This window comes from Ambystoma mexicanum (genome assembly GCF_040938575.1).
Source record: "Ambystoma mexicanum isolate Mex_15411 chromosome 12 unlocalized genomic scaffold, UKY_AmexF1_1 Mex_chr12_unloc.1, whole genome shotgun sequence".
NCBI lineage: Eukaryota > Metazoa > Chordata > Amphibia > Caudata > Ambystomatidae > Ambystoma > Ambystoma mexicanum.
In genome coordinates, this window is record NW_027182322.1 from 6,813,839 (window position 1) to 6,837,599 (window position 23,761).

The following is a 23,761-nucleotide window of genomic DNA, read 5'->3' on the forward strand; positions in this document are numbered from 1 at the left end:
AAACAAAGCTGGCCGCACTTCATTATGAAAGTCTTTGAATCCTGACATGTTGCTGGCATAGGCGAGGCGTCCCAGGAGGGGGGTAATTGCCTTTCTAATTGATGGCCTGTTCCCCTCCTCCCAGACCTCCGGCAAAGTTCTCTTTGCAAGGGCCTTAAAGGTGCTCCTTAGTCCAGCCATCATTCGCGCCAAGCAGGCTCCATTTGCACTGCCTGTGTTCTTTCATCTGGCCTGAAAGGGACACCACGGGAAGCAATGGGCCATGAATATCACTGGGGTGGGGGCTATCACTGATAAAAGCAGGCTATGTACATGGTGGGCACACTTTAGTTTACCAAATGTGCAACTTACACTGGTAAAAAAAAAACAACAAAAGACATTTCCAAACTGAAACATGCTTCTGGAATTTACATTCATTTGTGTCCTTTGAAATGTGTTTCTTTTTTTTTGTCTGTCACAAATACCCTGTTGTTTTTTGTCCTTTCCTTTGTGTTTTTTCACAGGATACATTTCTAAAGCTGCTTGTCAAGCTGCGTAATCCCAAATAAATGCTTCTTTTGCACTGACAGCAGTTATCAGGAAATGAAACTGTGGGTTCATGGGTGCCAATTTTTGATTTTCACTGCGTGAGCAAAAATTCCCCCACCCTCACCCTGAATATAAGCAAGCTAGCAGCCCAACATATCCCCTGGCCACATATATTTTATAGCACTTATTTTTATAAGGAATTGCAAAGTCATAGGATTTGCAGCCAGTTTTAAATATATAACATATTAGCAACAGTCACTCAACCTGCTGAGCTACCCTGGTAGCTTTCTTCTGTAGCACCTGTCTATGAGTCATTAATGTATTCAAAAATCACTATTACCAACAGTGCAGTTCATGTCCATGACTTCAAAGTCAACAGTATTTCATCTCCATCCACACCGACTCTGTGCATACATTCTTTGACGGTGCACCAGTGGCACTTCTCCATAATGGGCAAGGTTGCACCAACACACGGTTCTAGACAGAGAGGAAGGGAGAGGCTGTTCCAGAGTAGGGAGCCAGCCGAGGAAAGAGATCGGCCACCAGCTTGCTGTTTAGAGAAGCGCTTGACACGCAGAGAGTTGGCACTGGAGCAGCATAGAGATCTGGAGGGAGAGTATTTGGTGAGAGCCTATTGTAAATACCGTGGTCCCCAGCCCCAGAAAGCCTTATGGATGATGCAGAGGGATTTGAATGTAATCCTTGCAGCAACCAGGAGCCAGTGGAGACATTTTAGGGCTGGAGAGATTTGGTCCCCGGGGTTGAGGCCAAGGATAAGTCTTGCAGCTCATTGGATTTTATCCAGTGAGCCATGTAAAAAAAGGGGCATTTTGCTTCCCCAACCTTGCATGGCCCATTGGGGATGCTGGCTGATGAACTGCATGTGTGTATGTATGAGGGAGGGGCTCCTGCGCCTACTACCACATACAAAGGGAGATGGGCTCTTAGTTATCAGCGCTCCAGCTCTTGGGTTCATGTGCACGAACCAGGAAGCGCTCTTTGCTTCTTTTTTATGCTACGCAGGAGCTGTAGCACTGGGAGGAAACATCAGGACCAGGGCAGAAGGTACTTTAATTTAAATGATGTATGTCATTGTGTGTGCTTGCATTTTAAAATTATTCCCGGGGTGGTGGTGGGGGAAGACCCCCTGCTACCCCCAACACCTCTTGATTGGTTTGGGCTTCCTTGCCACGCTCCATCACACTGGCATATTTGGAGGAAATATTTACACCCCTCCAATTTAGTACACGATTTTATCAACACTAGTGCTATAAAGCATGGTAATAAGCAGTATAGAAAAAAAACTATATTGGTAATATTTTCTTTCCATGACCTGTACACACCACCTTTGTATGATGCTTCAAATAAAAGTATTGTAATGAGAACATTCATTTACTGCCCCTGTGACAAAGCAATGTTGATAGTGGGTATTGAAGTCTTTTGTGGCAGTACTTCTGAAAGCAGAGGTGTTTTGTGGTGGCGGGTGGAGTCATGTAGTCAACGTGGGCAGATCACTCATCAGCCACATCTGCACATCTCTTTTTCACCTGCAGGACAGCCAGTTCTGTTAGGTTATTGCTGCTGGGCGTGCGGGGATGATTTTGTTCTCACACTATTGATAACATGTTGAAGCCCAGGGCCAATTCAGTTTTTCTTCTGGCTTGTTAATAACGTGTACTACAGAATTGAAAGCACAAATAGAAATAAAGACAAGAAGTACACCTCAAAATGCCCATTTGTTCCCCCACATACTTACTATAAATGTCTGAGGGGGGGTCGTAAATTCACCACATGCCCCGCCCGGCTACCCCACACAAACAATCAGGCCCCGGGTAGATAGCTTGTAAGGTACATTTGGCCCTCTGGCAAAACTAGTTGTGCACCCCTGGTCTAGTCCTAGGCTATTGTAGGCACTGGCATATCTTTTAGTGGAATGAGAGGCATTCTGAAGTCGCGTGAAAGGACCTTTCAAGTCAATCTGATCTGTATTGTCCTGTGAAAAAAAGCGTTCTTAGACACAGTGAGGAGTTTTTGGGGATAATGGGAAAATCATTTCCAACTAAATGACAGGAATTTCTTAGTCCAATCATGAGGTGTGCTAGGCTTTTTTATACTGTGGCGGAAAGAGAGAGAGTATAACAGTCATTATAAATAAAGGGCCAAGGAAGTGACAGTTTATGGAAGGAACAATTTGCACATAGTTTTAGAATGTGGTCAGGAGGAGGACAATGTGCTTACACATATGAAACATTAGAAGGTAGACATTATGGAAGCACATATATTTCTTTATTTTTATTGTATTTGGGGAGAGGCGGTTAATATAGCACGTCCAATGTGGAAAAGTGCTTTCCATAGCACCTTGCAGGTGGGCGACATCTAGAGCTGTGCAGTAGCCACCCATGGTCCAGATGTCAAAGAGAACAAGAAGTTACACATGTTGGAAGTGAGGGTGAGACATTGAGGAGATATGATCCCCGTATGAAGCCGAGAGAAGGAGGAGGCGTGAACGTGCATCCATGTATGCAGGCGAGAAGGGAAGGAGCATTGGTCATGCATCCCTGCATGAGGGTGAGACAGGGAGGAGATATGATCCCCGTATGAAGCCGAGAGAAGGAGGAGGCGTGAACGTGCATCCATGTATGCGGGCGAGACAGGAAGGAGCATTGGTCATGCATCCCTGCATGAGGGTGAGACAGGGAGGAGATATGATCCCCGTATGAAGCCGAGAGAAGGAGGAGGCGTGAACGTGCATCCATGTACGCGGACGAGACGGGAAGGAGCATTGGTCATGCATCCCTTCCTGAGGGTGAGACAGGGAGGAGATAAAATGCCCGTATGAAGCCGAGAGAACGAGGAGACATGAACGTGCATCCATGTATGCGGGCGAGAAGGGAAGGAGCATTGGTCATGCATCCATGCATGAGGGTGAGACAGGGAGGAGATAAAATCCCTGTATGAAGCCAAGAGAACGAGGCGGCATGAACATGCATCCTTGTATGCAGGTGTGACATGGAGTCATCATGAACATGCATCCCTTTATAAGGACATAACATGGAGGACGCATGAACATGAATGCCTGAATTTTATGGTGGTGGCCTTCGGGTGATTTGGCACGTGCAATTGGTGAAGAGCACTTCTCCTGCGCAAAAAAATAAATGTACTATTAGCACCCCGGAGGGAGCCTCTGCACTTCTTATAGGGAGAAAACTCTGCAATGGAAGGGGACAGGGTCAATAACAGCTGTAAACTCTCACAAGACCATCACTGCTCTCACACTTTCCTGCTCTCAGGCTGGCGGGCCATTATCGGCCCTGGCTGCCGCACCATTGCCAGGTTTGTGTAACTATATTATTTCTAATTGGCTCCACTTTGATGACTTTCATTTGGATTCTGACTTGATTATTGAGATCTTAAACAAGTGACTGGGGATCAGGTGTCCACTTATTCTCATGGATAACATCACAACCAACCTTTAATTCAAACATGAGTCATGACATCACAGATGGAGTACAGCTTATGATAGAGGTGGAACGTCACATTGTAGCAGCCCAAGTAGCTCGCCGTGATCGTATAGTGGTTAGTACTCTGCGTTGTGGCCGCAGCAACCTCGGTTCGAATCCGAGTCACGGCATTGCGGTGAGGCAATGTCACGGCAGTTGGGCAGATATTTTAGAATTTCCATTAATACATTGGCAATCTCTGTGGAGGACTGAAACAATTCGATATGTCCTGTTACTGTTATGAACCTTTTGTTTCTTTAATGCTATTTGCACACTTTTTCATCGGGTGACTGTAATGTATTTCAACCAAATCTAATTAAGAGCGCATTATGTGGTGACATTTGCAGTACATGAAATATTATAACACTGCCATTTACGTCAATAACCACTAGCTTGATTAAGACATATGTATTGCAGCGACAGTATTTCCCAGTTGCAAATGGGAATAAAAACAACATCCGCGAGGGATTGAACCAACGACATTTAACTGATGTTGCCAATGGAGCGCGTTACAGAGAGCGCGAGGTCCCGCCTTTACAGTCACACGCTGATGATAATACAGATGTTTAAATAAACAGGCATATCTGTGGACTTGTGGTCTTTCTACATTGGGACTCATAGTCTAGTCCTAGGCTATTGTAGGCACTGGCGTATCTTTTAGTGGAATGAGAGGCATTCTGTAGTCGCGTGAAAGGACCTTTCAAGTCAATCTGATCTGTATTGTCCTGTGAAAAAAAGCGTTCTTAGACACAGTGAGGAGTTTTTGGGGATAATGGGAAAATCATTTCCAACTAAATGACAGGAATTTCTTAGTCCAATCATGAGGTGTGCTAGGCTTTTTTATACTGTGGCGGAAAGAGAGAGAGTATAACAGTCATTATAAATAAAGGGCCAAGGAAGTGACAGTTTATGGAAGGAACAATTTGCACATAGTTTTAGAATGTGGTCAGGAGGAGGACAATGTGCTTACACATATGAAACATTAGAAGGTAGACATTATGGAAGCACATATATTTCTTTATTTTTATTGTATTTGGGGAGAGGGGGTTAATATAGCACGTCCAATGTGGAAAATTGCTTTCCATAGCACCTTCCAGGTGGGCGACATCTAGAGCTGTGCAGTAGCCACCCATGCCCCAGACGTCAAAGAGAACAAGAAGTTACACATGTTGGAAGTGAGGGTGAGACATTGAGGAGATATGATCCCCGTATGAAGCCGAGAGAAGGAGGAGGCGTGAACGTGCATCCATGTATGCAGGCGAGAAGGGAAGGAGCATTGGTCATGCATCCCTGCATGAGGGTGAGACAGGGAGGAGATATGATCCCCGTATGAAGCCGAGAGAAGGAGGAGGCGTGAACGTGCATCCATGTATGCGGGCGAGACAGGAAGGAGCATTGGTCATGCATCCCTGCATGAGGGTGAGACAGGGAGGAGATATGATCCCCGTATGAAGCCGAGAGAAGGAGGAGGCGTGAACGTGCATCCATGTATGCAGGCGAGAAGGGAAGGAGCATTGGTCATGCATCCCTGCATGAGGGTGAGACAGGGAGGAGATATGATCCCCGTATGAAGCCGAGAGAAGGAGGAGGCGTGAACGTGCATCCATGTATGCAGGCGAGAAGGGAAGGAGCATTGGTCATGCATCCCTGCATGAGGGTGAGACAGGGAGGAGATATGATCCCCGTATGAAGCCGAGAGAAGGAGGAGGCGTGAACGTGCATCCATGTATGCAGGCGAGAAGGGAAGGAGCATTGGTCATGCATCCCTGCATGAGGGTGAGACAGGGAGGAGATATGATCCCCATATGAAGCCGAGAGAAGGAGGAGGCGTGAATGTGCATCCATGTATGCGGGCGAGACGGGAAGGAGCATTGGTCATGCATCCCTTCCTGAGGGTGAGACAGGGAGGAGATAAAATCCCCGTATGAAGCAGAGAGAACGAGGAGACATGAACGTGCATCCATGTATGCGGGCGAGAAGGGAAGGAGCATTGGTCATGCATCCCTGCATGAGGGTGAGACAGGGAGGAGATAAAATCCCTGTATGAAGCCAAGAGAACGAGGCGGCATGAACATGCATCCTTGTATGCAGGTGTGACATGGAGTCATCATGAACATGCATCCCTTTATAAGGACATAACATGGAGGACGCATGAACATGAATGCCTGAATTTTATGGTGGTGGCCTTCGGGTGATTTGGCACGTGCAATTGGTGAAGAGCACTTCTCCTGTGCAACAAAAATAAATGTACTATTAGCACCCCGGAGGGAGCCTCTGCACTTCTTATAGGGAGAAAACTCTGCAATGGAAGGGGACAGGGTCAATAACAGCTGTAAACTCTCACAAGACCATCACTGCTCTCACACTTTCCTGCTCCCAGGCTGGTGGGCCATTATCGGCCCTGGCTGCCGCACCATTGCCAGGTTTGTGTAACTATATTATTTCTAATTGGCTCCACTTTGATGACTTTCATTTGGATTCTGACTTGATTATTGAGATCTTAAATAAGTGACTGGGGATCAGGTGTCCACTTATTCTCATGGATAACATCACAACCAACCTTTAATTCAAACATGAGTCATGACATCACAGATGGAGTACAGCTTATGATAGAGGTGGAACGTCGCATTGTAGCAGCCCAAGTAGCTCGCTGTGATCGTATAGTGGTTAGTACTCTGCGTTGTGGCCGCAGCAACCTCTGTTCGAATCCGAGTCACAGCATTGCGGTGAGGCAATGTCACGGCAGTTGGGCAGATATTTTAGAATTTCCATTAATACATTGGCAATCTCTGTGGAGGACTGAAACAATTCGATATGTCCTGTTACTGTTATGAACCGTTTGTTTCTTTAATGCTCTTTGCACACTTTTTCATCGGGTGACTGTAATGTATTTCAACCAAATCTAATTAAGAGCGCATTATGTGGTGACATTTGCAGTACATGAAACATTATAACACTGCCATTTACGTCAATAACCACTAGCTTGATTAAGACATATGTATTGCAGCGACAGTATTTCCCAGTTACAAATGGGAACAAAAACAACATCCGCGAGGGATTGAACCAACGACATTTAACTGATGTTGCCAATGGAGCGCGTTACAGAGAGCGCGAGGTCCCGCCTTTACAGTCACACGCTGATGATAATACAGATGTTTAAATAAACAGGCATATCTGTGGACTTGTGGTCTTTCTACATTGGGACTCATAGTCTAGTCCTAGGCTATTGTAGGCACTGACGTATCTTTTAGTGGAATGAGAGGCATTCTGTAGTCGCGTGAAAGGACCTTTCAAGTCAATCTGATCTGTATTGTCCTGTGAAAAAAAGCGTTCTTAGACACAGTGAGGAGTTTTTGGGGATAATGGGAAAATCATTTCCAACTAAATGACAGGAATTTCTTAGTCCAATCATGAGGTGTGCTAGGCTTTTTTATACTGTGGCGGAAAGAGAGAGAGTATAACAGTCATTATAAATAAAAGGCCAAGGAAGTGACAGTTTATGGAAGGAACAATTTGCACATAGTTTTAGAATGTGGTCAGGAGGAGGACAATGTGCTTACACATATGAAACATTAGAAGGTAGACATTATGGAAGCACATATATTTCTTTATTTTTATTGTATTTGGGGAGAGGGGGTTAATATAGCACGTCCAATGTGGAAAAGTGCTTTCCATAGCACCTTGCAGGTGGGCGACATCTAGAGCTGTGCAGTAGCCACCCATGCCCCAGACGTCAAAGAGAACAAGAAGTTACACATGTTGGAAGTGAGGGTGAGACATTGAGGAGATATGATCCCCGTATGAAGCCGAGAGAAGGAGGAGGCGTGAACGTGCATCCATGTATGCACGCGAGAAGGGAAGGAGCATTGGTCATGCATCCCTGCATGAGGGTGAGACAGGGAGGAGATATGATCCCCGTATGAAGCCGAGAGAAGGAGGAGGCGTGAACGTGCATCCATGTATGCGGGCGAGACAGGAAGGAGCATTGGTCATGCATCCCTGCATGAGGGTGAGACGGGGAGGAGATATGATCCCCGTATGAAGCCGAGAGAAGGAGGAGGCGTGAACGTGCATCCATGTATGCAGGCGAGAAGGGAAGGAGCATTGGTCATGCATCCCTGCATGAGGGTGAGACAGGGAGGAGATATGATCCCCGTATGAAGCCGAGAGAAGGAGGAGGCGTGAACGTGCATCTTTGTATGTGGGCGAGACAGGAAGGAGCATTGGTCATGCATCCCTGCATGAGGGTGAGACAGGGAGGAGATATGATCCCCGTATGAAGCCGAGAGAAGGAGGAGGCGTGAACGTGCATCCATGTATGCGGACGAGACGGGAAGGAGCATTGGTCATGCATCCCTTCCTGAGGGTGAGACAGGGAGGAGATAAAATCCCCGTATGAAGCCGAGAGAACGAGGAGACATGAACGTGCATCCATGTATGCGGGCGAGAAGGGAAGGAGCATTGGTCATGCATCCCTGCATGAGGGTGAGACAGGGAGGAGATAAAATCCCTGTATGAAGCCAAGAGAACGAGGCGGCATGAACATGCATCCTTGTATGCAGGTGTGACATGGAGTCATCATGAACATGCATCCCTTTATAAGGACATAACATGGAGGACGCATGAACATGAATGCCTGAATTTTATGGTGGTGGCCTTCGGGTGATTTGGCACGTGCAATTGGTGAAGAGCACTTCTCCTGGGCAAAAAAATAAATGTACTATTAGCACCCCGGAGGGAGCCTCTGCACTTCTTATAGGGAGAAAACTCTGCAATGGAAGGGGACAGGGTCAATAACAGCTGTGAACTCTCACAAGACCATCACTGCTCTCACACTTTCCTGCTCTCAGGCTGGCGGGCCATTATCGGCCCTGGCTGCCGCACCATTGCCAGGTTTGTGTAACTATATTATTTCTAATTGGCTCCACTTTGATGACTTTCATTTGGATTCTGACTTGATTATTGAGATCTTAAATAAGTGACTGGGGATCAGGTGTCCACTTATTCTCATGGATAACATCACAACCAACCTTTAATTCAAACATGAGTCATGACATCACAGATGGAGTACAGCTTATGATAGAGGTGGAACGTCACAATGTAGCAGCCCAAGTAGCTCGCTGTGATCGTATAGTGGTTAGTACTCTGCGTTGTGGCCGCAGCAACCTCGGTTCGAATCTGAGTCACGGCATTGCGGTGAGGCAATGTCACGGCAGTTGGGCAGATATTTTAGAATTTCCATTAATACATTGGCAATCTCTGTGGAGGACTGATACAATTCGATATGTCCTGTTACTGTTATGAACCTTTTGTTTCTTTAATGCTCTTTGCACACTTTTTCATCGGGTGACTGTAATGTATTTCAACCAAATCTAATTAAGAGCGTATTATGTGGTGACATTTGCAGTACATGAAACATTATAACACTGCCATTTACGTCAATAACCACTAGCTTGATTAAGACATATGTATTGCAGCGACAGTATTTCCCAGTTACAAATGGGAATAAAAACAACATCCGCGAGGGATTGAACCAACGACATTGAACTGATGTTGCCAATGGAGCGCGAGGTCCCGCCTTTACAGTCACACGCTGATGATAATACAGATATTTAAATAAACAGGCATATCTGTGGACTTGTGGTCTTTCTACATTGGGACTTATAGTCTAGTCCTAGGCTATTGTAGGCACTGGCGTATCTTTTAGTGGAATGAGAGGCATTCTGTAGTCGCGTGAAAGGACCTTTCAAGTCAATCTGATCTGTATTGTCCTGTGAAAAAAAGCGTTCTTAGACACAGTGAGGAGTTTTTGGGGATAATGGGAAAATCATTTCCAACTAAATGACAGGAATTTCTTAGTCCAATCATGAGGTGTGCTAGGCTTTTTTATACTGTGGCGGAAAGAGAGAGAGTATAACAGTCATTATAAATAAAGGGCCAAGGAAGTGACAGTTTATGGAAGGAACAATTTGCACATAGTTTTAGAATGTGGTCAGGAGGAGGACAATGTGCTTACACATATGAAACATTAGAAGGTAGACATTATGGAAGCACATATATTTCTTTATTTTTATTGTATTTGGGGAGAGGGGGTTAATATAGCACGTCCAATGTGGAAAAGTGCTTTCCATAGCACCTTGCAGGTGGGCGACATCTAGAGCTGTGCAGTAGCCACCCATGCCCCAGACGTCAAAGAGAACAAGAAGTTACACATGTTGGAAGTGAGGGTGAGACATTGAGGAGATATGATCCCCGTATGAAGCCGAGAGAAGGAGGAGGCGTGAACGTGCATCCATGTATGCAGGCGAGAAGGGAAGGAGCATTGGTCATGCATCCCTGCATGAGGGTGAGACAGGGAGGAGATATGATCCCCGTATGAAGCCGAGAGAAGGAGGAGGCGTGAACGTGCATCCATGTATGCGGGCGAGACAGGAAGGAGCATTGGTCATGCATCCCTGCATGAGGGTGAGACAGGGAGGAGATATGATCCCCGTATGAAGCCGAGAAGGGAGGAGGCGTGAACGTGCATCGATGTATGCAGGCGAGAAGGGAAGGAGCATTGGTCATGCATCCCTGCATGAGGGTGAGACAGGGAGGAGATATGATCCCCGTATGAAGCCGAGAGAAGGAGGAGGCTTGAACGTGCATCCATGTATGCGGGCGAGACAGGAAGGAGCATTGGTCATGCATCCCTGCATGAGGGTGAGACAGGGAGGAGATATGATCCCCGTATGAAGCCGAGAGAAGGAGGAGGCGTGAACGTGCATCCATGTATGCGGGCGAGACGGGAAGGAGCATTGGTCATGCATCCCTTCCTGAGGGTGAGACAGGGAGGAGATAAAATCCCCGTATGAAGCCGAGAGAACGAGGAGACATGAACGTGCATCCATGTATGCGGGCGAGAAGGGAAGGAGCATTGGTCATGCATCCCTGCATGAGGGTGAGACAGGGAGGAGATAAAATCCCTGTATGAAGCCAAGAGAACGAGGCGGCATGAACATGCATCCTTGTATGCAGGTGTGACATGGAGTCATCATGAACATGCATCCCTTTATAAGGACATAACATGGAGGACGCATGAACATGAATGCCTGAATTTTATGGTGGTGTCCTTCGGGTGATTTGGCACGTGCAATTGGTGAAGAGCACTTCTCCTGCGCAAAAAAATAAATGTACTATTAGCACCCCGGAGGGAGCCTCTGCACTTCTTATAGGGAGAAAACTCTGCAATGGAAGGGGACAGGGTCAATAACAGCTGTAAACTCTCACAAGACCATCACTGCTCTCACACTTTCCTGCTCTCAGGCTGGCGGGCCATTATCGGCCCTGGCTGCCGCACCATTGCCAGGTTTGTGTAACTATATTATTTCTAATTGGCTCCACTTTGATGACTTTCATTTGGATTCTGACTTGATTATTGAGATCTTAAATAAGTGACTGGGGATCAGGTGTCCACTTATTCTCATGGATAACATCACAACCAACCTTTAATTCAAACATGAGTCATGACATCACAGATGGAGTACAGCTTATGATAGAGGTGGAACGTCACATTGTAGCAGCCCAAGTAGTTTGCCGTGATCGTATAGTGGTTAGTACTCTGCGTTGTGGCCGCAGCAACCTCGGTTTGAATCCGAGTCACGGCATTGCGGTGAGGCAATGTCACGGCAGTTGGGCAGATATTTTAGAATTTCCATTAATACATTGGCAATCTCTGTGGAGGACTGAAACAATTCGATATGTCCTGTTACTGTTATGAACCTTTTGTTTCTTTAATGCTCTTTGCACACTTTTTCATCGGGTGACTGTAATGTATTTCTAATTAAGAGCGCATTATGTGGTGACATTTGCAGTACATGAAACATTATAACACTGCCATTTACGTCAATAACCACTAGCTTCATTAAGACATATGTATTGCAGCGACAGTATTTCCCAGTTACAAATGGGAATAAAAACAACATCCGCGAGGGATTGAACCAACGACATTTAACTGATGTTGCCAATGGAGCGCGTTACAGAGAGCGCGAGGTCCCGCCTTTACAGTCACACGCTGATGATAATACAGATGTTTAAATAAACAGGCATATCTGTGGACTTGTGGTCTTTCTACATTGGGACTCATAGTCTAGTCCTAGGCTATTGTAGGCACTGGCGTATCTTTTAGTGGAATGAGAGGCATTCTGTAGTCGCGTGAAAGGACCTTCCAAGTCAATCTGATCTGTATTGTCCTGTGAAAAAAAGCGTTCTTAGACACAGTGAGGAGTTTTTGGGGATAATGGGAAAATCATTTCCAACTAAATGACAGGAATTTCTTAGTCCAATCATGAGGTGTGCTAGGCTTTTTTATACTGTGGCGGAAAGAGAGAGAGTATAACAGTCATTATAAATAAAGGGCCAAGGAAGTGACAGTTTATGGAAGGAACAATTTGCACATAGTTTTAAAATGTGGTCAGGAGGAGGACAATGTGCTTACACATATGAAACATTAGAAGGTAGACATTATGGAAGCACATATATTTCTTTATTTTTATTGTATTTGGGGAGAGGCGGTTAATATAGCACGTCCAATGTGGAAAAGTGCTTTCCATAGCACCTTGCAGGTGGGCGACATCTAGAGCTGTGCAGTAGCCACCCATGGTCCAGATGTCAAAGAGAACAAGAAGTTACACATGTTGGAAGTGAGGGTGAGACATTGAGGAGATATGATCCCCGTATGAAGCCGAGAGAAGGAGGAGGCGTGAACGTGCATCCATGTATGCAGGCGAGAAGGGAAGGAGCATTGGTCATGCATCCCTGCATGAGGGTGAGACAGGGAGGAGATATGATCCCCGTATGAAGCCGAGAGAAGGAGGAGGCGTGAACGTGCATCCATGTATGCGGGCGAGACAGGAAGGAGCGTTGGTCATGCATCCCTGCATGAGGGTGAGACAGGGAGGAGATATGATCCCCGTATGAAGCCGAGAGAAGGAGGAGGCGTGAACGTGCATCCATGTATGCAGGCGAGAAGGGAAGGAGCATTGGTCATGCATCCCTGCATGAGGGTGAGACAGGGAGGAGATATGATCCCCGTATGAAGCCGAGAGAAGGAGGAGGCGTGAACGTGCATCCATGTATGCGGGCGAGACAGGAAGGAGCATTGGTCATGCATCCCTGCATGAGGGTGAGACAGGGAGGAGATATGATCCCCGTATGAAGCCGAGAGAAGGAGGAGGCGTGAACGTGCATCCATGTACGCGGACGAGACGGGAAGGAGCATTGGTCATGCATCCCTTCCTGAGGGTGAGACAGGGAGGAGATAAAATGCCCGTATGAAGCCGAGAGAACGAGGAGACATGAACGTGCATCCATGTATGCGGGCGAGAAGGGAAGGAGCATTGGTCATGCATCCATGCATGAGGGTGAGACAGGGAGGAGATAAAATCCCTGTATGAAGCCAAGAGAACGAGGCGGCATGAACATGCATCCTTGTATGCAGGTGTGACATGGAGTCATCATGAACATGCATCCCTTTATAAGGACATAACATGGAGGACGCATGAACATGAATGCCTGAATTTTATGGTGGTGGCCTTCGGGTGATTTGGCACGTGCAATTGGTGAAGAGCACTTCTCCTGTGCAAAAAAATAAATGTACTATTAGCACCCCGGAGGGAGCCTCTGCACTTCTTATAGGGAGAAAACTCTGCAATGGAAGGGGACAGGGTCAATAACAGCTGTAAACTCTCACAAGACCATCACTGCTCTCACACTTTCCTGCTCTCAGGCTGGCGGGCCATTATCGGCCCTGGCTGCCGCACCATTGCCAGGTTTGTGTAACTATATTATTTCTAATTGGCTCCACTTTGATGACTTTCATTTGGATTCTGACTTGATTATTGAGATCTTAAACAAGTGACTGGGGATCAGGTGTCCACTTATTCTCATGGATAACATCACAACCAACCTTTAATTCAAACATGAGTCATGACATCACAGATGGAGTACAGCTTATGATAGAGGTGGAACGTCACATTGTAGCAGCCCAAGTAGCTCGCCGTGATCGTATAGTGGTTAGTACTCTGCGTTGTGGCCGCAGCAACCTCGGTTCGAATCCGAGTCACGGCATTGCGGTGAGGCAATGTCACGGCAGTTGGGCAGATATTTTAGAATTTCCATTTATACATTGGCAATCTCTGTGGAGGACTGAAACAATTCGATATGTCCTGTTACTGTTATGAACCTTTTGTTTCTTTAATGCTATTTGCACACTTTTTCATCGGGTGACTGTAATGTATTTCAACCAAATCTAATTAAGAGCGCATTATGTGGTGACATTTGCAGTACATGAAATATTATAACACTGCCATTTACGTCAATAACCACTAGCTTGATTAAGACATATGTATTGCAGCGACAGTATTTCCCAGTTACAAATGGGAATAAAAACAACATCCGCGAGGGATTGAACCAACGACATTTAACTGATGTTGCCAATGGAGCGCGTTACAGAGAGCGCGAGGTCCCGCCTTTACAGTCACACGCTGATGATAATACAGATGTTTAAATAAACAGGCATATCTGTGGACTTGTGGTCTTTGTACATTGGGACTCATAGTCTAGTCCTAGGCTATTGTAGGCACTGGCGTATCTTTTAGTGGAATGAGAGGCATTCTGTAGTCGCGTGAAAGGACCTTTCAAGTCAATCTGATCTGTATTGTCCTGTGAAAAAAAGCGTTCTTAGACACAGTGAGGAGTTTTTGGGGATAATGGGAAAATCATTTCCAACTAAATGACAGGAATTTCTTAGTCCAATCATGAGGTTTGCTAGGCTTTTTTATACTGTGGCGGAAAGAGAGAGAGTATAACAGTCATTATAAATAAAGGGCCAAGGAAGTGACAGTTTATGGAAGGAACAATTTGCACATAGTTTTAGAATGTGGTCAGGAGGAGGACAATGTGCTTACACATATGAAACATTAGAAGGTAGACATTATGGAAGCACATATATTTCCTTATTTTTATTGTATTTGGGGAGAGGGGGTTAATATAGCACGTCCAATGTGGAAAATTGCTTTCCATAGCACCTTCCAGGTGGGCGACATCTAGAGCTGTGCAGTAGCCACCCATGCCCCAGACGTCAAAGAGAACAAGAAGTTACACATGTTGGAAGTGAGGGTGAGACATTGAGGAGATATGATCCCCGTATGAAGCCGAGAGAAGGAGGAGGCGTGAACGTGCATCCATGTATGCAGGCGAGAAGGGAAGGAGCATTGGTCATGCATCCCTGCATGAGGGTGAGACAGGGAGGAGATATGATCCCCGTATGAAGCCGAGAGAAGGAGGAGGCGTGAACGTGCATCCATGTATGCGGGCGAGACAGGAAGGAGCATTGGTCATGCATCCCTGCATGAGGGTGAGACAGGGAGGAGATATGATCCCCGTATGAAGCCGAGAGAAGGAGGAGGCGTGAACGTGCATCCATGTATGCAGGCGAGAAGGGAAGGAGCATTGGTCATGCATCCCTGCATGAGGGTGAGACAGGGAGGAGATATGATCCCCGTATGAAGCCGAGAGAAGGAGGAGGCGTGAACGTGCATCCATGTATGCAGGCGAGAAGGGAAGGAGCATTGGTCATGCATCCCTGCATGAGGGTGAGACAGGGAGGAGATATGATCCCCGTATGAAGCCGAGAGAAGGAGGAGGCGTGAACGTGCATCCATGTATGCAGGCGAGAAGGGAAGGAGCATTGGTCATGCATCCCTGCATGAGGGTGAGACAGGGAGGAGATATGATCCCCGTATGAAGCCGAGAGAAGGAGGAGGCGTGAATGTGCATCCATGTATGCGGGCGAGACGGGAAGGAGCATTGGTCATGCATCCCTTCCTGAGGGTGAGACAGGGAGGAGATAAAATCCCCGTATGAAGCAGAGAGAACGAGGAGACATGAACGTGCATCCATGTATGCGGGCGAGAAGGGAAGGAGCATTGGTCATGCATCCCTGCATGAGGGTGAGACAGGGAGGAGATAAAATCCCTGTATGAAGCCAAGAGAACGAGGCGGCATGAACATGCATCCTTGTATGCAGGTGTGACATGGAGTCATCATGAACATGCATCCCTTTATAAGGACATAACATGGAGGACGCATGAACATGAATGCCTGAATTTTATGGTGGTGGCCTTCGGGTGATTTGGCACGTGCAATTGGTGAAGAGCACTTCTCCTGCGCAAAAAAATAAATGTACTATTAGCACCCCGGAGGGAGCCTCTGCACTTCTTATAGGGAGAAAACTCTGCAATGGAAGGGGACAGGGTCAATAACAGCTGTAAACTCTCACAAGACCATCACTGCTCTCACACTTTCCTGCTCTCAGGCTGGCGGGCCATTATCGGCCCTGGCTGCCGCACCATTGCCAGGTTTGTGTAACTATATTATTTCTAATTGGCTCCACTTTGATGACTTTCATTTGGATTCTGACTTGATTATTGAGATCTTAAACAAGTGACTGGGGATCAGGTGTCCACTTATTCTCATGGATAACATCACAACCAACCTTTAATTCAAACATGAGTCATGACATCACAGATGGAGTACAGCTTATGATAGAGGTGGAACGTCACATTGTAGCAGCCCAAGTAGCTCGCCGTGATCGTATAGTGGTTAGTACTCTGCGTTGTGGCCGCAGCAACCTCGGTTCGAATCCGAGTCACGGCATTGCGGTGAGGCAATGTCACGGCAGTTGGGCAGATATTTTAGAATTTCCATTAATACATTGGCAATCTCTGTGGAGGACTGAAACAATTCGATATGTCCTGTTACTGTTATGAACCTTTTGTTTCTTTAATGCTATTTGCACACTTTTTCATCGGGTGACTGTAATGTATTTCAACCAAATCTAATTAAGAGCGCATTATGTGGTGACATTTGCAGTACATGAAATATTATAACACTGCCATTTACGTCAATAACCACTAGCTTGATTAAGACATATGTATTGCAGCGACAGTATTTCCCAGTTGCAAATGGGAATAAAAACAACATCCGCGAGGGATTGAACCAACGACATTTAACTGATGTTGCCAATGGAGCGCGTTACAGAGAGCGCGAGGTCCCGCCTTTACAGTCACACGCTGATGATAATACAGATGTTTAAATAAACAGGCATATCTGTGGACTTGTGGTCTTTGTACATTGGGACTCATAGTCTAGTCCTAGGCTATTGTAGGCACTGGCGTATCTTTTAGTGGAATGAGAGGCATTCTGTAGTCGCGTGAAAGGACCTTTCAAGTCAATCTGATCTGTATTGTCCTGTGAAAAAAAGCGTTCTTAGACACAGTGAGGAGTTTTTGGGGATAATGGGAAAATCATTTCCAACTAAATGACAGGAATTTCTTAGTCCAATAATGAGGTTTGCTAGGCTTTTTTATACTGTGGCGGAAAGAGAGAGAGTATAACAGTCATTATAAATAAAGGGCCAAGGAAGTGACAGTTTATGGAAGGAACAATTTGCACATAGTTTTAGAATGTGGTCAGGAGGAGGACAATGTGCTTACACATATGAAACATTAGAAGGTAGACATTATGGAAGCACATATATTTCCTTATTTTTATTGTATTTGGGGAGAGGGGGTTAATATAGCACGTCCAATGTGGAAAATTGCTTTCCATAGCACCTTCCAGGTGGGCGACATCTAGAGCTGTGCAGTAGCCACCCATGCCCCAGACGTCAAAGAGAACAAGAAGTTACACATGTTGGAAGTGAGGGTGAGACATTGAGGAGATATGATCCCCGTATGAAGCCGAGAGAAGGAGGAGGCGTGAACGTGCATCCATGTATGCAGGCGAGAAGGGAAGGAGCATTGGTCATGCATCCCTGCATGAGGGTGAGACAGGGAGGAGATATGATCCCCGTATGAAGCCGAGAGAAGGAGGAGGCGTGAACGTGCATCCATGTATGCGGGCGAGACAGGAAGGAGCATTGGTCATGCATCCCTGCATGAGGGTGAGACAGGGAGGAGATATGATCCCCGTATGAAGCCGAGAGAAGGAGGAGGCGTGAACGTGCATCCATGTATGCAGGCGAGAAGGGAAGGAGCATTGGTCATGCATCCCTGCATGAGGGTGAGACAGGGAGGAGATATGATCCCCGTATGAAGCCGAGAGAAGGAGGAGGCGTGAACGTGCATCCATGTATGCAGGCGAGAAGGGAAGGAGCATTGGTCATGCATCCCTGCATGAGGGTGAGACAGGGAGGAGATATGATCCCCGTATGAAGCCGAGAGAAGGAGGAGGCGTGAACGTGCATCCATGTATGCAGGCGAGAAGGGAAGGAGCATTGGTCATGCATCCCTGCATGAGGGTGAGACAGGGAGGAGATATGATCCCCGTATGAAGCCGAGAGAAGGAGGAGGCGTGAATGTGCATCCATGTATGCGGGCGAGACGGGAAGGAGCATTGGTCATGCATCCCTTCCTGAGGGTGAGACAGGGAGGAGATAAAATCCCCGTATGAAGCAGAGAGAACGAGGAGACATGAACGTGCATCCATGTATGCGGGCGAGAAGGGAAGGAGCATTGGTCATGCATCCCTGCATGAGGGTGAGACAGGGAGGAGATAAAATCCCTGTATGAAGCCAAGAGAACGAGGCGGCATGAACATGCATCCTTGTATGCAGGTGTGACATGGAGTCATCATGAACATGCATCCCTTTATAAGGACATAACATGGAGGACGCATGAACATGAATGCCTGAATTTTATGGTGGTGGCCTTCGGGTGATTTGGCACGTGCAATTGGTGAAGAGCACTTCTCCTGTGCAACAAAAATAAATGTACTATTAGCACCCCGGAGGGAGCCTCTGCACTTCTTATAGGGAGAAAACTCTGCAATGGAAGGGGACAGGGTCAATAACAGCTGTAAACTCTCACAAGACCATCACTGCTCTCACACTTTCCTGCTCCCAGGCTGGCGGGCCATTATCGGCCCTGGCTGCCGCACCATTGCCAGGTTTGTGTAACTATATTATTTCTAATTGGCTCCACTTTGATGACTTTCATTTGGATTCTGACTTGATTATTGAGATCTTAAATAAGTGACTGGGGATCAGGTGTCCACTTATTCTCATGGATAACATCACAACCAACCTTTAATTCAAACATGAGTCATGACATCACAGATGGAGTACAGCTTATGATAGAGGTGGAACGTCGCATTGTAGCAGCCCAAGTAGCTCGCTGTGATCGTATAGTGGTTAGTACTCTGCGTTGTGGCCGCAGCAACCTCTGTTCGATTCCGAGTCACAGGATTGCGGTGAGGCAATGTCACGGCAGTTGGGCAGATATTTTAGAATTTCCATTAATACATTGGCAATCTCTGTGGAGGACTGAAACAATTCGATATGTCCTGTTACTGTTATGAACCGTTTGTTTCTTTAATGCTCTTTGCACACTTTTTCATCGGGTGACTGTAATGTATTTCAACCAAATCTAATTAAGAGCGCATTATGTGGTGACATTTGCAGTACATGAAACATTATAACACTGCCATTTACGTCAATAACCACTAGCTTGATTAAGACATATGTATTGCAGCGACAGTATTTCCCAGTTACAAATGGGAATAAAAACAACATCCGCGAGGGATTGAACCAACGACATTTAACTGATGTTGCCAATGGAGCGCGTTACAGAGAGCGCGAGGTCCCGCCTTTACAGTCACACGCTGATGATAATACAGATGTTTAAATAAACAGACATATCTGTGGACTTGTGGTCTTTCTACATTGGGACTCATAGTCTAGTCCTAGGCTATTGTAGGCACTGGCGTATCTTTTAGTGGAATGAGAGGCATTCTGTAGTCGCGTGAAAGGACCTTTCAAGTCAATCTGATCTGTATTGTCCTGTGAAAAAAAGCGTTCTTAGACACAGTGAGGAGTTTTTGGGGATAATGGGAAAATCATTTCCAACTAAATGACAGGAATTTCTTAGTCCAATCATGAGGTGTGCTAGGCTTTTTTATACTGTGGCGGAAAGAGAGAGAGTATAACAGTCATTATAAATAAAGGGCCAAGGAAGTGACAGTTTATGGAAGGAACAATTTGCACATAGTTTTAGAATGTGGTCAGGAGGAGGACAATGTGCTTACACATATGAAACATTAGAAGGTAGACATTATGGAAGCACATATATTTCTTTATTTTTATTGTATTTGGGGAGAGGGGGTTAATATAGCACGTCCAATGTGGAAAAGTGCTTTCCATAGCACCTTGCAGGTGGGCGACATCTAGAGCTGTGCAGTAGCCACCCATGCCCCAGACGTCAAAGAGAACAAGAAGTTACACATGTTGGAAGTGAGGGTGAGACATTGAGGAGATATGATCCCCGTATGAAGCCGAGAGAAGGAGGAGGCGTGAACGTGCATCCATGTATGCAGGCGAGAAGGGAAGGAGCATTGGTCATGCATCCCTGCATGAGGGTGAGACAGGGAGGAGATATGATCCCCGTATGAAGCCGAGAGAAGGAGGAGGCGTGAACGTGCATCCATGTATGCGGGCGAGACAGGAAGGAGCGTTGGTCATGCATCCCTGCATGAGGGTGAGACGGGGAGGAGATATGATCCCCGTATGAAGCCGAGAGAAGGAGGAGGCGTGAACGTGCATCCATGTATGCAGGCGAGAAGGGAAGGAGCATTGGTCATGCATCCCTGCATGAGGGTGAGACAGGGAGGAGATATGATCCCCGTATGAAGCCGAGAGAAGGAGGAGGCGTGAACGTGCATCCATGTATGCGGGCGAGACAGGAAGGAGCATTGGTCATGCATCCCTGCATGAGGGTGAGACAGGGAGGAGATATGATCCCCGTATGAAGCCGAGAGAAGGAGGAGGCGTGAATGTGCATCCATGTATGCGGGCGAGACGGGAAGGAGCATTGGTCATGCATCCCTTCCTGAGGGTGAGACAGGGAGGAGATAAAATCCCCGTATGAAGCCGAGAGAACGAGGAGACATGAACGTGCATCCATGTATGCGGGCGAGAAGGGAAGGAGCATTGGTCATGCATCCCTGCATGAGGGTGAGACAGGGAGGAGATAAAATCCCTGTATGAAGCCAAGAGAACGAGGCGGCATGAACATGCATCCTTGTATGCAGGTGTGACATGGAGTCATCATGAACATGCATCCCTTTATAAGGACATAACATGGAGGACGCATGAACATGAATGCCTGAATTTTATGGTGGTGGCCTTCGGGTGATTTGGCACGTGCAATTGGTGAAGAGCACTTCTCCTGTGCAACAAAAATAAATGTACTATTAGCACCCCGGAGGGAGCCTCTGCACTTCTTATAGGGAGAAAACTCTGCAATGGAAGGGGACAGGGTCAATAACAGCTGTAAACTCTCACAAGACCATCACTGCTCTCACACTTTCCTGCTCTCAGGCTGGCGGGCCATTATCGGCCCTGGCTGCCGCACCATTGCCAGGTTTGTGTAACTATATTATTTCTAATTGGCTCCACTTTGATGACTTTCATTTGGATTCTGACTTGATTATTGAGATCTTAAATAAGTGACTGGGGATCAGGTGTCCACTTATTCTCATGGATAACATCACAACCAACCTTTAATTCAAACATGAGTCATGACATCACAGATGGAGTACAGCTTATGATAGAGGTGGAACGTCGCATTGTAGCAGCCCAAGTAGCTCGCCGTGATCGTATAGTGGTTAGTACTCTGCGTTGTGGCCGCAGCCGTTGTGGCCGCAGAAACCTCGGTTCGAATCCGAGTCACGGCATTGCGGTGAGGCAATGTCATGGCAGTTGGGCAGATATTTTAGAATTTCCATTAATACATTGGCAATCTCTGTGGAGGACTGAAACAATTCGATATGTCCTGTTACTGTTATGAACCGTTTGTTTCTTTAATGCTCTTTGCACACTTTTTCATCGGGTGACTGTAATGTATTTCAACCAAATCTAATTAAGAGCGCATTATGTGGTGACATTTGCAGTACATGAAACATTATAACACTGCCATTTACGTCAATAACCACTAGCTTGATTAAGACATATGTATTGCAGCGACAGTATTTCCCAGTTACAAATGGGAATAAAAACAACATCCGCGAGGGATTGAACCAACGACATTTAACTGATGTTGCCAATGGAGCGCGTTACAGAGAGCGCGAGGTCCCGCCTTTACAGTCACACGCTGATGATAATACAGATGTTTAAATAAACAGGCATATCTGTGGACTTGTGGTCTTTCTACATTGGGACTCATAGTCTAGTCCTAGGCTATTGTAGGCACTGGCGTATCTTTTAGTGGAATGAGAGGCATTCTGTAGTCGCGTGAAAGGACCTTTCAAGTCAATCTGATCTGTATTGTCCTGTGAAAAAAAGCGTTCTTAGACACAGTGAGGAGTTTTTGGGGATAATGGGAAAATCATTTCCAACTAAATGACAGGAATTTCTTAGTCCAATCATGAGGTGTGCTAGGCTTTTTTATACTGTGGCGGAAAGAGAGAGAGTATAACAGTCATTATAAATAAAGGGCCAAGGAAGTGACAGTTTATGGAAGGAACAATTTGCACATAGTTTTAGAATGTGGTCAGGAGGAGGACAATGTGCTTACACATATGAAACATTAGAAGGTAGACATTATGGAAGCACATATATTTCTTTATTTTTATTGTATTTGGGGAGAGGGGGTTAATATAGCACGTCCAATGTGGAAAAGTGCTTTCCATAGCACCTTGCAGGTGGGCGACATCTAGAGCTGTGCAGTAGCCACCCATGCCCCAGACGTCAAAGAGAACAAGAAGTTACACATGTTGGAAGTGAGGGTGAGACATTGAGGAGATATGATCCCCGTATGAAGCCGAGAGAAGGAGGAGGTGTGAACGTGCATCCATGTATGCAGGCGAGAAGGGAAGGAGCATTGGTCATGCATCCCTGCATGAGGGTGAGACAGGGAGGAGATATGATCCCCGTATGAAGCCGAGAGAAGGAGGAGGCGTGAACGTGCATCCATGTATGCGGGCGAGACAGGAAGGAGCATTGGTCATGCATCCCTGCATGAGGGTGAGACGGGGAGGAGATATGATCCCCGTATGAAGCCGAGAGAAGGAGGAGGCGTGAAAGTGCATCCATGTATGCAGGCGAGAAGGGAAGGAGCATTGGTCATGCATCCCTGCATGAGGGTGAGACAGGGAGGAGATATGATCCCTGTATGAAGCCGAGAGAAGGAGGAGGCGTGAACGTGCATCCATGTATGCGGGCGAGACAGGAAGGAGCATTGGTCATGCATCCCTGCATGAGGGTGAGACAGGGAGGAGATATGATCCCCGTATGAAGCCGAGAGAAGGAGGAGGCGTGAACGTGCATCCATGTATGCGGACGAGACGGGAAGGAGCATTGGTCATGCATCCCTTCCTGAGGGTGAGACAGGGAGGAGATAAAATCCCCGTATGAATCCGAGAGAACGAGGAGACATGAACGTGCATCCATGTATGCGGGCGAGAAGGGAAGGAGCATTGGTCATGCATCCCTGCATGAGGGTGAGACAGGGAGGAGATAAAATCCCTGTATGAAGCCAAGAGAACGAGGCGGCATGAACATGCATCCTTGTATGCAGGTGTGACATGGAGTCATCATGAACATGCATCCCTTTATAAGGACATAACATGGAGGACGCATGAACATGAATGCCTGAATTTTATGGTGGTGGCCTTCGGGTGATTTGGCACGTGCAATT

At 46.5% G+C, this 23,761-nt stretch overlaps 4 non-coding genes across 4 annotated transcripts; all 4 read left to right on the plus strand.

Moving 5' to 3' along the window:
* Positions 1-4,087: 4,087 nt before the first annotated feature.
* On the plus strand, positions 4,088-4,159 carry TRNAH-GUG (transfer RNA histidin (anticodon GUG)). Its single transcript has one exon. It is a non-coding gene; the product is annotated as a tRNA-His (tRNA).
* Positions 4,160-14,063: 9,904 nt separating this feature from the next.
* TRNAH-GUG (transfer RNA histidin (anticodon GUG)) lies at positions 14,064-14,135 on the plus strand. The gene has a single exon. It is a non-coding gene; the product is annotated as a tRNA-His (tRNA).
* A 2,517-nt stretch (positions 14,136-16,652) lies between these two features.
* On the plus strand, positions 16,653-16,724 carry TRNAH-GUG (transfer RNA histidin (anticodon GUG)). Its single transcript has one exon. It is a non-coding gene; the product is annotated as a tRNA-His (tRNA).
* Positions 16,725-21,713: 4,989 nt separating this feature from the next.
* Positions 21,714-21,800, plus strand: TRNAH-GUG (transfer RNA histidin (anticodon GUG)). Its single transcript is given in 2 exon segments — positions 21,714-21,750; positions 21,766-21,800. It is a non-coding gene; the product is annotated as a tRNA-His (tRNA).
* The last annotated feature ends 1,961 nt before the right edge of the window (positions 21,801-23,761 follow it).